Below are 11,691 nucleotides of genomic sequence, written 5' to 3'. Positions count from 1 at the left end.
GTTTGACAATAATGTAAGTATAAAATAGTTTGAAAAAAGGATTTAGTATTTAAAAGAATTTAATAAAATGTTTTGAAGGGTTTGAAATCCATAAGTATGATAACAATATGAAAGTAATAGAAAACCTTCCTGTTTGTTCTAGTTATTAATCACATTTGATTATATAATAACTAGAAGAATGTAACTTACCAGACCACATCTCAAGCGCGAAAAGGAAATAGGGTGGATAACCTTCTTAAGTCTTTTAAACATTTCTTATATAACTATACATATATAGAGGCATGCAATTTATAATATAAAAGCATAAATAAGTTTTGTAAAACCTTTGAACATAATTATTATTTTAAGAAAAGATTGACTTGATGTCAATCTATAAAACGGTTTGAAGGGATGCGTTTGATAAAACAATTTAGTATAAGGAAACATTTGATTGAATCACAATTGTAAATAAGTTTGAAATAAAACATACAGAGTAAAATGTACAGTTTAATAAGGAGTTTTAAACATATAAAGTGTTTATGAAAAACATTTTAAGGAAACTGTTTGGTAAAACGGCTAATGAGTAGCCAATCATTTGAATGCTGCTTATTAATCACATGTGATTGATATAATAATTAGCATAATTCTACTTGTATCCCCCCATAAAACATTTAAAAATACTTTAAAACATTAATTCAAGGGTATGAACTCACCTGCTGTAAGTGACTGGAATTAAACGGAATGTTATCGTAAGGAATGATCGGATAAGTGCTTGGTGTCAAGTGAAGACTTTAGACACACACAATGATCCTAATTTCATATGAAGACATATGTATATAAATAATTAGTGATTAAAACAATAATTATACAAGTATATGCATTTTAATGCGAGGAAAACACTTTTGGTCAAGTGCTAGGAGGCAAATGGGTTGCAACAAAGGAGTGGAAGACCTCTAATGGGGGTTTATGGTCAAATGACCATATGATTTGGAGTTTATGGCCCAAGGGAGTAAACTCCTGGCCGTAAACTCACAATAAGGTCTCTAAATGAAGCTTAGAATTAATACAACTCTAGTGGTGAATTGTTCCAAGGCTTAAACAATTGATTGGGCTTCCTATTGACTCCATTGAGGAGTTCACGGCCCTGGGACCATATCCCATGGAGATTACGGTCGTAATCTCCCTTGGGGGAAGGTTTATGGTGCTTTCAAGTCCCTATATTATCAAGGAATGCATTAAGGCAATTGTCCAAGGCATGAGGAGGATTTATGGCACCATTTGGCACCATTTATTGGAGTTCACGGCCCTGGAACATCTTGGGCCATTAACACCATTTTCTTGGAGTTTTAATGGTCATTGCTAGCCCCAAACACACTAGGGTACTTGTCCTAATTTGTCCCTTGGCTTAAGGAAGGTGTTTAAGGCATTTTGACACCTAAACATGGAGTTCACGGCCCTGGAACATCCTTGGCCGTGAACTCACTTTCATCCTTGATTTTAATTGATTTTGGTGTCCTAAACATGCAATGGTGGTTTCTAGTTCGAGTTCCACGGCTTTTAGGGACATTGAGACGCTTTTGGCCCTTAAAATGGAGTTTACTCCCCAAGTGTTCTTGGGCGATAAACTCCAAAATCATGGGATTTTGGCATGATTTTGATGTTATAAACTACAATCTAAGCTATATAATATAACTAGATAGAAGTACTCACGATTTGGGATAAAAACCCGAAGATCCGTGAGAGAGAATTCGGCTATTCTTTAGTTGGAAATGTAACTAATGAACTATTTTGGTTCAAATTTCTATATATAGTCCTGGGATTTTTAGCAGAAAATATTTTTATTCTCGGAATGAACTCTAATATCCTAGAGTATTGGAATAACAGTGTTGCACAAAACCCTAGTGCATCCACTCTCCTGATATCTCCTTAAGTGTAAATCTTGAAAAAAAAACTGTCAAACTTATACCCCAACTCTGGAATTTCACTGTAACTGTTCTACTTCTATTGGCTTCAGATGGTTTGTACAGAATGGAAATTTCGGGTTGTCACATCATCCCCCTGTTGAAGGGAATTTCGTCCTGAAATTAGAATTTAGGCAAGGAAGTAGGTACGAATGATCGAGTCGTGAGGAGGAAACTTCGTAATCGATTGGTTCAAGCGCACCTAAGTGAAATCGGGTTCTCGGTTGGCATTCCAACGAACCTTCACTAACTGGCGACGACGTTGCTTCGTCCGCTTGACCTGTCGGTCAAGGGTCACTACGGTTCTAATACGAAGGCAAGGATCTCGACGAGTGGACTTACAAGAGTCCTAACGGAAAGGTATGGTTTCACGATCGAGACGTAAAGAGTATATTGTACGTTACTGAGTTCGCGGAGTAGGTCTAGTTTGTGCGAGGCATAGGACCGATTCTGATAAGAATCTCGGAGGTCCTAACTATATTGGATTTAGCTTTCCATGCGATACGAAGCGTATTAAGCCATTTCCAGTGCGAGAGTTCCTAAAGAACTTCGTCTCTCACTTGGAATCTCCAAGGTTTCCTTTTCTTGTTTAACTTCCCAGTCAAGGGCCACTCCTTGCTGGGTCAAGGTCGTACGGGTTTCTATAATTTGCGAGGAGTTCTAAATGAACTATGACAGTAGGTCTGTAAGACCTAGAATTTGGCTAATTTATGTCGGCGTCTCTGGTGTCGACAAATTCTCAACGGTTTTGACAAATTGCAAGAGTACTCAAAATTTCCCACATCACTAACAGTGTGTCATAGGAATTTAACTCTTCAATTTCAAAACTCGTGCCTAGAGAACTTTGCGAAAAGTTCCTCTGAAGGAGATGTTTCCATGGGTTTCTTCTTAATACGAGGGAAGATAAGTAAGTCATTACATGGAAAAATAAATGGAAAAATAACAAACTGATCCAAGTGAGAAAGACGTACCCTACTCATTTAGCTCATGAAAACTATGAGCGTATTGGTCCTATCCGAAGGGTATCACTACAGATTCAAAGTGTCCACATCGAGTTCAGAAGGTAGTCTTTCGGACTTCCTTCCCTCACACTCAAACTGGTGATATTTGGATCTCGGTCCAATCCTGAAAAGTACTCGTTCCTTGCGTTAGCTCAACCGCTTCATCTATGCGAGGCAGAGACAACGATTTCTAATGGAATATCTTAACAGAGTCCTCGATATCCGAGGTACATATGATGCAATCCATCGATCTCTAGGAGAATAAGACCGAAGTTCTCCAGCGTGAGAAGCCTAGTCTTCTAATTCTATTTCTGTGTAGTTCGCTAAGTTGTCTGGGCTGTTCTGGTATCTCCGTAGGTGTTTAGACTATAGGGCGATTTGTTTACAAGAGTCGTACTGGGTTCTAAGTTTGTTCACATGACTATGTGATTACTCGTAGGCTTAGGCAGTTCTCCGTCCTGAAGTTCATATTAGAATTCATACATGGTTTCACAATCACAATTTCGTGTATACGAGTCGTATATAATTTAGATTGAAAAGGTAGTCGAATAACTGATTCTTCTTTAAGCTCACATCCCATCGGGGAAAAAGAAGTTAAAGTGGAATCATCAATTCTAAACCTGTAGAACCTTGATTATATATCACTCTTATGTATACATTCCTCAGTGATAGATCAATTGCATGAATCCTTGGATTAAACTTGACGTACTGCACGAGTGGTACTTCGGGGATTTCTTCGGAAAGAAAATAACTAAGAGGTACTCTTGGCATGAGTACTTCGGTCTTCTGATATGACGGTTTCGCTTAAAAAGACGTTTACTGATAAGGAGACGTACGTATGAAGCTGTTTTTGTGTGGATCAAATTGAATCGAGTCGTATGTTAATGTCGAAATCATACTGAAACTTAGAGACATTAGATTTGAACATAAGACGTTTACAGACAAAACACAACCGTGCAACCATGAACAGAGTTACAGTACTTTAGACCTACGACAAGACCACTGCTGCGAATTAGGTATACTACAAAAGACAAGTATACGCAGCACAAGCATCCTTATACAGACAGGATCTCGCAAAAGGTAAGACTCTTGTTGCACTAGCTTTGGATAGTTTATAAGTCTGTTACAACAACACACCTAAATTACATTAACGAGGGGTCCGACGTAGTTTCTCCTGCAGATGTGATCCTAAGAATCTTCCCATCTGCACCCGAGTTCTTAACTATCGGGCAATCCTTCTTGAGGTGTCCAATTTCACCGCATTGGTGACATATCTGGACAGCACTAGCATTTGTGGTGGATGTGAGGTGTTTTCCCAGTGTTATGTGGACACGAGTGCCTTCCTCATCACTCCACCTTGGAAATTGCTTCCTAAAGCATTCGGCTTTATCACTACTCTCGTGAGTAGGGTTGGTCCCGATGAAAGGGAATTGAGTGATGGGTCGTGCCGGTGCTCCACAGCTATGAGCATGGTGCCCTATTTTTAGGCAATTGTAACATCGCATCTCATGACAAGCCCCATGATGATGGAAACTACACTTATCACACTTCGGGAGTTTTCCCTCGTATGGCCTGCTCGGTCTGGGGATGGTAGGGGTTTCCACTTGTTGCTGTTGTATGGCAAGTTTTTGGGATTTCTTGCGTTCCTTTTGGGCTTGACGCTTCTGTTTCTTGTTCTTTGTTTTTCGGCTTTGCGGGCCTGTGGCTGTTACCGTTTGATGATTTCCTGGATGGATACCACGATTGGAAACTTCAATCCCAACATCAACATTGCTTGTGCTGATAGCGCTACGGTGCGCAAGGACAGTTGTCACGGCAGCCATCACGGTAGTTGTAATTGCAGTTTGGAAGGTAGCGGCGTCCAAAGGGAAAGGCGGAGGTTTCGTTGTTCAACTGATTGCTTACGGATGACGACATGATTCTGTAACACGAAAGATAAGGATTTTGTGAGCGATTCTGGTTGGCCCTAGATGTACTTTGATTGCTCAATCAAAGAGTAAGAGTATGTTCTCGAAAGGTCGACCTACATCCCTATGATGTAGTCCTAGTATGGAATGGAAGTGAGTTTGTAGAATGGTCTCAAGACATTTTTCGTTCAAGCCGAGGTATCGTGGTTGGTGAATAATAGGATCCAACCACTAAAGGAGACTTAGAAATGTCTCCAGATCTAACTTGATATAGTCCAATGACTTGACTAAAGCAGGTTTCAGATAGACTCCAATGAAAGAATGAATAGAGTACTTGAATAAAGAATGACATAGAAGTCATCCGGCTATCAATATCTTTGATATTCACGACGTAAAGATTCGGGAAAATGACCTTGTAAAGGTCTTACATCATATCTAGAGAAGATAGTTCTTGACAGTATAACGACCTAACCAAAAGTACTTACAGTACAAGATAGTTTCATAGAAAATGCCACATCGGGCATAGACAGAAAATGATTCCTTTTAATAAGGAAAAATAAAGTAAGGCCTCTATTACTGGCAACAATCATCCCTCTAATGAACTCTCGGTTTAGCCAGTTGACGTTCCACATCAAGTAGGTGTCTTTCGTACACTTTTTGGCGTACTCAGAGCTCTATGACTTCGGCTCGCGATTCAGCCAGTGCTTGCAGCAGGGTTTCATGGTTTCTTTCTGATCTCTCGCGAGCATCTTCTAGACGAATGGTGCGGAGGGTATGCATTCTCGCATTGGCAACAACTTCGGTAATCCGTTGTAGGGCTGTCCTGCCTTGAATCTCATTTTGGGCCACTCTGCGGACCGAGATTGGCAAGGTTCTGTCTGCTGAGCCCCCATTGCTTAGGTCATAAAAGCTTCGGTCACCATTAAATGGCATGGGCTGATCTTGTCCTTGGCTCCATGTTTCCAAACATTCCACCCACTCAGGCGTCGGGCCATGGAAAGCCGAACGAGGGTTAGGAATTGGAAAGGGAGCTGCTTGGGGTAGGTTCTCAACCTCTGGTTCGGAATTAGCATCGTCCGAAAGGTTTTCATCATGGTGATCATTCACAAGGATAGGATGATCATTCTCTGGCTCTTCTCCAAACCAACCCGCTATGACCTCATTCGGAAGGTACTGGTTGCCGTGGGGATGGAGTCCAGCCATGTTATCTATGCGAGAATTGGGGTAAGAAATAATTATTAGACGAACTATCTAGATAATTATTTAGAAAATCTTCATTAATTACATCGCTATTTGTGAAGTGCATACCAGTTATATGTAATCAAAACAGGATAGGCCTTCGAATAAGTGACCTTAACTCCAAATTCACACAGAATAGGGGTAAAGTAAAATTTTCACAGATTCTAAGTCTATAACATCCTAATTACATATAGCCTTAGTGTATCCACTTGGCAACTATCAACTTAATAATGAAGATCCCATTTTAGTTCTCAAGTATAAAGTACTTATACTAACACCAAATACTCCTATAGTATTTTAAGTTTAATGTTATGTTCTATTGTTCTCATTGTGGTGAGGTTGGTAAGATTTTAGACTTGTTGCAACCGCACAATTAAACTTAGAGACATGCTAGTCAACTTTCGAATAATATTGGTCATCAGGCTATATTTTCCCAGTTTTGACCATATGTCTCTAAGTCCACTTGTGTTGCCCAACAACCGTAATTCTTTTGTACTGTCCTAGTGACACTGATTTTAGTATGAATGCAGGCACGTATACTTACATAAATATTTTATTATTTAAAGTATAAACTCTTGGTTAGGGTATTTTTAATCCCTTATGTATTTATAGTTAGTATATCTTTTAAGGGTTGATATACTTAATTCACTATAAACAATGCTCTGATACTAATCTGTCACACCCCAAAACCAAGAACAATGGAAATGTTCTGGGGCCGAGGACGTCATGTACAGTATCACAACAATGAAAAGTAGTAAACAAGCAACAACATCATCCATTGCATTAATAATATAATTATTATACAAGTGTGTTCTGTCAAATTTTGATAAACACTAAAGCATAAATCAAAATGACAGATGAGTCTTGAACGAGCTCCATCTTCCTTTCTCCTTGCATTGGTACCTGTCTACGATGACCTGAGGATACAAGTAATTTTGAAAGCGAGTATTAGCTTTGAAGCTGGTGAGATCATAAGTATTTTAGTGTCTTAATTTGTATGTAAGAATTTGTAAGTTAATGAACTGTAAGTATAAAAATGTTTGTAAAACAACTATAAACGTTTGAAAAACTCTAGAAATCCCTATGATTCCTACTATTATATAAAGTGTGTCTTCTACCAAGACCTAACTGTTCTTAATGTAGTCTTCTACCAAGACTTAACTGTTCTAAATGTTCGTTTCTTGTAAAAGTGTGTAATTTTCCCAAGTGTAACTATCATTTACAAAATATAGTTTTTTACATGTAATGTTTAAGTGAAATGATCACTAAATATTTGAAAAGGGGAAATTAATGTAGTACTTTAGTATTGTATTATAGGAACTACTGTTGTACTAACTACCTTAACACTGTTATTCCAAAACTCTATGATATTAGAGTTCATTTCGGGAATAAAATATTTTCTGCTAAAAATCCCAGTACTATATATTGAATTCTGAACCATATTTATTCGTTAGTTACATTTCCAACTAGAGAAAAGCCAAATTCTCTCTCAAGGATCTTCGGACTTTCGTTCCGAAAAGTGAGTACTTCTATCTACTGTTGTTTTAAAGCTTCTTATAATGTTTTAAAGCTTCTTATAAGCTTAATACACTAGAAATCATAGGAAAACACTAAGATCTAAGAGTTTACCGCCCAAGAACACCTTGGGGAGTAAACTCTTATAAAAGGGCCAAAGTGTGCCCAATGCCCCTCCAATCCTTGGGACTAAACCTAGAGCTACCATGACATGTGTAGACCACAATATCATTAAGAAACAAAGACTAGAAGTGAGTTCATGGCCAAGGATGTTCTTGGGCCGTGAACTCCATTTTAAGGTGCCAAAACACCCTAAAAGCCTTCCTTAAGCCAAGAGACTAGTTTAGAAATGTACCATAATGTGTTTAGGACTAGCGAACACCATTAGAACACCAAGAGTAAGGTGTTCACGGCCCAAAAAGTTCCAGTGCCGTGAACTCCAATCAATAGGGCCAAATGGTGCTATAACTATTCTAAAGCCTTATACACTAGCCTAGTTTTGTTCCTAGTTAAATTAGGGACTTGAAAACACCTAAAACACCCTTCCAAGGGAGATTACGGCCGTAATATCCATGGGATTTGGTCCCAGGGCCGTAAACTCATAAAAGGAGTTATATAATGCCCTAAAATCTTCCATAGACCAAGCCATTAAGTAGAAATGCTTCTTAGGGTCTTGTAGAGCATCAAACACAAAATGGACATATAAGTGTGAGCTTACGGCCGTAAACTCATGATTTTACGACCGTAAACTCATTTGGTAGTGCCATTAGGGCCGTGAACTCCCTTATTGAGTTTTCCTTGAACCCTACACACAATAGCTTCGCCTACAAACACTTATATGCAATCCTAGAGGCTAATAACACTTGATAAAGGTGTTTAGCATGTCCTAGGGTGTCTTGAATTATTTATTAGTTGTTTATAGACTAATTTGTTACATATATGTGATATTATATGTTAACTAGGATCATAGAGTGTGTTCAGGAATTCGCTTGACACCTAGCAGTCCTACCTCTTCAGTTCTTCCGTATCACCCACAACAGGTGAGTTCGTACCCCTTAATCAATCTTTTAAATGTTGTTTATTCTTTATGGGGGGTGGGGATACAAGTAGAATCATGCTACTTATTATATCAATCACATGTGATTAATAAGCAGCATTCAAATGATTTACTACTCATTAGCCATTTTACCAAACAGTTTCCTTCAAATGATTTTCATAAACACTTTATATGTTTAAAACTCCTTATTAAACTATACAATTTACTCTGTATGTTTCATTTCAAACTCATTCACAATTGTGTTTCAAACAAATGTTTCTTTATACTTAAATTGTTTTATCAAACCCATGCTTTCAACCCGTTTTATAGATTGACATCAAGTCGATCTTTTCTTAGATAATAATTATGCTCAAAGGTTTTACAAAACTTATTTTATACTTTTATATTATAAATTGCATGTCTACATATGTATAGTTATATAAGAAATGTTTAAAAGTATTAGGAAGGCCTGCCCGCCCTATTTCCTTTTCGCGCTTGAGATGTGGTCTGGTGGGACATCGGGTATCTGTCCGAAGGTCGTTTAAATATTAGTTATATATCATATGTACATATATAGTCATAAAGGTTCACCCAGTTCATTCAATACCCTTGGGTAGCAAGGGTATACTTCCATGTTCATACGTACCAGTTACATTACCAGTAAGCTACCATATGGGTAGTTTAGGAAAATACTAGAACGCGATATCATACAATGAGTCAGTTCATTCATGAGTCAATACTTGCTAGATAGAGAGAGAACACACATTACAGCTAGTACACACAATACATTACTATACATGCTAGATAGAGAGAACACACATACAGCTAGCACACGTAGAACATTACAGCACATTTACATAGATACATCTACATGAGTACACTTACATGAATACACTTACATGAATATGCTTACATGAATACACTTACATGAATATGCTTACATGAGTACACTTACATGAATACATTTACATATATACGCTTACGTGAGTACAATTACATTAGTACATTTACATGAATACATTTACATACATACGCCACATGAACACGTTTAAAGATGTATAGATTCTGTTGTATAATCCTCATCCCTATCTTCACTTTGTGATACAATCACATAATCACCGAGATAGGTGGTATTTAATATCCTAGTACCAAAGGATACTTTGCGGGACTAACCATTTGTCACATCCCGAAAACCGAAGGCGGAAACATTTCCGGGGTTGACTCAACGTTGAGTATCAAATCCAATGCACATAGTAAGTAAAGTAAAACAACCATTACATTACATATAGGAAAGTTTACATTTGTTTCAAAAGTAAGTTGTACAGTTGTGATACATAGTATATATAAACAAAACGAGACAACTCTTCTGCGCACTCCGTATTTGCAAAAAGAAATCATCGGTTACCTGTCTAACGTTGATCTAAGAACACAAGCGGTTGAAAATCAGCATAACGCTGGTGAGTTCATAAGTGGTTTTTGTTTTGTGAAAATGTTCGAGTTTCCTTTCTGTTTCTGAAAATGTTACACACACCAAGAAAATCCCATATTTTCTTAAAAAGGTTGGTTTTTGTTCTCAACATGTAAAGTAAAGTTGTACACTGAAAACACGTTTACTCTTGTAAAAGTATACAGTTATGTTATCTGGTTTGTTATACTGTTCTGGTTACGTGCCAATGTATCTCCAGGAAAGTCCCATACTTTCCTGATTGTGTTTTACCAATTGTAAAAGATGTAAAGTTATCCGTTTTGTTACACTTTTCTAGTCATGTAAACGTTCCCCAGGAAAGCCCCATGCTTTCCTGAATGTTGGTTATCAATGTGAAAGATGTATTCTGTAAAACGTGGTTATGTTGAATATTTTCCCCAGGAAAGTCCCATACTTTCCTGAATAATGGTAACTAATGTGAAAGATGTATACTGAAACCTGGTTATCTTGTGAAACGTGTTAAGTTATTCATTATTACTATTAAGTAAATCTCTTTTATCCTAATTGCGAGTTCCATAACTATACAATAGACTAGATGTGGCAATAAGTAGTCCACATTACCTTATGACTTTCATCACCCTTGAACCATTTCGGTCCGGCTGCAGCTAGCTGCCAGGTGTGGGGTAGTCAGCCCCGTATAGATCTTTACAGTCAAGTCACGCTCTCTAATCCCAGAGATTCTGGTTACAGGTGCAGTCCTCCACTCGCGTATCTCTGTGGAGTGTTCACCGAGGACGTGTCTCCAATCATATAGGACTAACAAATTTACTAATAATAATATGATTATCCTCCACTCACGTATCTCTGTGGAGTGTTACCGAGGACAAAACAGTGTACAAGTTTTATGTTTTAAAAGTTCTAATGTCATGCTTTTGACTGATAAAATGTGGAAACCATTTGTGAAATATATAAAACATAACAGTTTATAAACCTATTTCACAAATAATATGTTTACGTGATCTGCATGTTCAAACGATTTTCAATTGTATCAATCAGTGTTAAAAGCATATAAAATGTGAAACACACACATCAAAACAAGTTTTGAGTACAAGTAATCCCTTGTACTTTGCTTGTGTTCCCCCCCCCCCTTGAAAAGAGTGAAAAACTGTGAAAATAGTGAAAAAGGGTAGGGGTATGAACTCACCGCTTAATGTAGAGTTCGAGTGTCACCGGATGCCTTGAACTCCTATGGCCCCTATTTTTCATGTGACGACATATAAATGAGTTAGAACTAAGGTGTTTCATGACTAAACATGATGGGAAAACAATCGTTAGGGCTCGGAATTTCTAAGAATAAGTGTCCTATGGTCCAAACTTAATGACTTATGCAAGTTTAGGGCCAAGTATGGGCACTAGAGTGGGTGTATGGTCTTGAAAATGAGTGTGCAGCTGGGGAGTGCGGCCAGGAGTGTGTGTGAGGCAGCACACAAGATTGTGCGGCTGTACAGAGGGTGTGTGCAGCTGTACATAGGAGTGTGCGGCCGTACACTCCTCATTTGAGTCCATATGTTGATTTTTGAAATGTATGCTCTTCATAGTTGGGAGTTTTGAATGTGTGCTGCCCCCA

This window comes from Lactuca serriola, chromosome 4 (genome assembly GCF_051521515.1).
Source record: "Lactuca serriola cultivar US96UC23 chromosome 4, Lser_US96UC23_V15, whole genome shotgun sequence".
In the NCBI taxonomy this organism is placed as follows: domain Eukaryota; kingdom Viridiplantae; phylum Streptophyta; class Magnoliopsida; order Asterales; family Asteraceae; genus Lactuca; species Lactuca serriola.
The sequence above is the reverse complement of the archived record's forward strand: the minus strand, read 5'-3'. Positions refer to the sequence as shown.